The following is a 3,451-nucleotide window of genomic DNA, read 5'->3' as shown; positions in this document are numbered from 1 at the left end:
TATTTTTTAGCATAACTCTCAATGTGATTGTCATACAGACACAAACAATAGTTCACTACTAAATTCTCTCCGATTCTGATCGGTTGAAATTGATCACGCAACGCGATATTGTTCGTCCGCAGAGAGACACAGAATAATTCAGAAGAAAAGTTACTTGCATAACAAATACGGTTACGGTTCCCATTTTAGCAGACTGATAACCCCTAAAAGGGACCCCCAACAAGTTTAGCCGCAGTCGCGCCCTCATCATCACTGGAGAGTCCCTTCGTTTTCTCGTTGTATACACCTTATTCCAAAATGGCGGCAAATACATTAATCTTTAGCCTATATGTTAATTAGCCCTTATTGCCTCGTTTTAAGCCAATGATTCTTTTGAATTCTGCAGATACGATCGAGGCAACGAGGGCCAATTAACATGAAGACAAAAGAATAATGTATTGTCCGCCATTTTGGAATAAGGCGTATTTGGTATATTCAAGTCCTTTAAACCAGTTCGCGTCCGTTGGAGGGGTGGGGAAGAGGAAGGCCTTAATTGGTTGATTTCTTATTTTGATCGCAGGGACTAGTTGCGCAAACAGTTCAGACGAGGGGACAAGCAAGATTTCATGGGACTGCGACTAGTCCCACGATTTCAAATCAGTTTGAATGCAGGAAACAAAATTTTGGTCGCTGCAACAGGATTTTTTTTTGACGAAAATGGGTATTTAACACGAACGGACTTGTCCCCGGGGACAGGTTGCAGGGACTAGCACCCTGATGTGTGGCGACCCGTTAGGGATTTAAGACGGAATCCATCAAGAAATCGAGAAATTTAATTTTAGATGGAAAAAATCGAGTACCAGAATCTTAAATATTCCTATTGCGCTATTTTTAGCCCTTTTTAAAAGCTAAAGATGTCAGTTATTATCTGTGATAACACCATGTTAAAACAATTTCTATCTCCTGGAGAACAAGCACAAGACCATGTAAACTATAGGTAAAATCTCAGGCGTAGCCACTTTGTATAATCGTCTCTTAAGTGAATTACTTGAATTCAGTGGAACTTCGAAATATGTTTTCGACGTTTGGGGTTGTTAGAAAAGATTTCTTTTGATAAGATATTTGAAACAGTAACCCAGAAGTTTGCAATAAGACGTAAATAACGTTAGCCCCCCCCCAACTTTTTTAACTGACTGGAGATGAAATATCAATTTTGTGGACGTACCAACAGGTCGACGATGCTCAAACTAATAAGCTATAGAGCTTTCTTATTGGGTGGAGGGGAACGACCTCAAGTGACTAGAGATTACAAGTTATTGGGTTTGTCTGCTCCAGGCGTTCTGGGGTAATCTTCGCGTCGATCGTCGCACCTTTCTGGGGTTAGGACAACAGTATGTTCCTAGAAGGCTCCCAGAAATAACGAATATTATTAGTCAGGCACGCGTATGCGATTTTCTTTGTTATGATCTTCAATTTGAATCCTCAGCTATCCGTTTAAATCTTTTCTACACTGAGTTTGTATGTATTAAACTAGAGGAGCCTAGATGAGTCAATTTTGTTATTATAAATCAAAATTTTTTTTGTTAAGCACAAATTTTAATCGTTTAGAACCTTTTATTTTAGAGTAATGATTGTATGTTATTACACTATTTAAAAACAACATTTACATTCACTTTACGTTTTACAATGCAAAGCGATTATATTGTAATAATCAATTCGACATTGCTAAATCGGACTTTTTTTGATTTCTAATAGTGGCAGAGAAAACCCACCTTAGTTGTGAAGTACGAGATCAGTCAATGTTTGACTAACCGCCGTCTCCGCTAAAACGGCACTTTCGTAGAACTTCCTCTCCCGAGGCAAAGTAAATACGGGTAGCGATGACTCACTTCACTGAAGCTCTTAATCATGAATGAATTCACAAGACGTCTACAGTTCAATCTTTGCACTGATTGGCCGAAAATTTCTGGTGTAATGTTGAACACTTGACAAGAAGTGCAACCTTTAAATCATTAACGGCTGCTAAAAACGGAAGACGTTTTGGCCCCCAAAATAGGTCAAAAACGTGGGAAAAATATAAAATATTCTCTCATTATGGACCATTAGGGGACAAACGCTGGCATGTTACACTTTTAAGGGTTTTCAACTGGCCATTCAGTCAAAACCGTCGTGGTCACGCAGATGGTTTGAGTGAGTGCCGCTCTCAGGTAATGTTTTGTCTATCAAAGGATTACATTTAAAGACACCATGCTGTGTGTTTTGTTTCAGAGGTTTTTGTGCTCCGAATTGTAATTTTTGAAAAATTATATTTGAATACAGCTTCTAACCCAAATTTGTCTTTAGCCTAAAGCTAATTACAACAGAGAGGCAATAGTAAAACTAACTCAACCATAAAGGTTGTTGACCTATAAAGCAGGTAGAGTCATTGAGAGACCTGTTTTCTCTTTCACACAGGTCAAACCTCAAAAGTTTTTCATTATCTTGTTATTTTTCTTAAACTGAGAAGAAACAAAAAGTTTTAACAAAAAGGGTGACCTTAAAGGAATCAACTTAGTCGGTGAAAACAAATGGTCTAGTTCTGGGAAAGACACGTACGGCTTCTTCACAATATGCTCTAGACGCTTTACTCGCAGAACCGAATCAGTGGGCACTCTTCATAGTGGAAAGGTTTGTAGAGTACTAATTATCAAAACAAAACCCAATAATGCAACAAATAATTTTAAATTTTGCAGTGTAATTAACCACTTCTATCTGTTGTCTCGTATTTAATTTCTTGTTGAAAGCGAAATTATACCCCTTAACGTAGACATGTAATTTCATTTCGTACTGTTTAATTTACAATATATTAGGCAATCCCCGCGACTGCAAAGCGAAAAAAAGATCAACCAAAGTCAATTTAAGAGAAGAGTTCAAACGGCGTAAGTATGCAGTAGTTTTAGTAACAATTCAAGTATTCTTATTGTCGGCTACCAATGTTCATTAGGCCACCAAGGTGACATTAACTAAAGCTACAGTCCCCTGGACACCTATTACAATATAGAACAAAACCACTGTAAATTTATCTTCAAATGCGTAGCTGATGAGCTTTGTTACACCTAAAGTATTGTCTTAAATAATTGGGGAGTAGGTGCAAGAGTTCCAGACCTTTTCTTCATTGTTGAAGCTTTTTCCGTCAGAATTAAGTAGCGTATGACCCGGGTTCTTAGCGGGTATTAATGGGATGGCTTTGATGGTGCAAAAATAACAGCCTGTCGGCTGACGGTGAGATTTGAATCCACTGTACGCTTAAGTACGTTATAATGATACTCCTTGACACCTGACGAAAAAAACGTATCTAGTCTTTACATGAACATCCATTTAACTATTTCCTTACAAATGGGAATTTCCTCAATTTCACTTAACCCTATGTATTGAACCGCCCCTCAAAGAAGGACAAAGGTCACTGAAAGGTCACCGATCACGACTGAAGGGG

This window comes from Oculina patagonica, chromosome 3, assembly GCF_052425735.1.
Source record: "Oculina patagonica isolate OP01 chromosome 3, crgOcupat, whole genome shotgun sequence".
Taxonomy (NCBI): Eukaryota; Metazoa; Cnidaria; class Anthozoa; order Scleractinia; family Oculinidae; genus Oculina; species Oculina patagonica.
Note: the sequence above shows the minus strand (reverse complement) of the source record.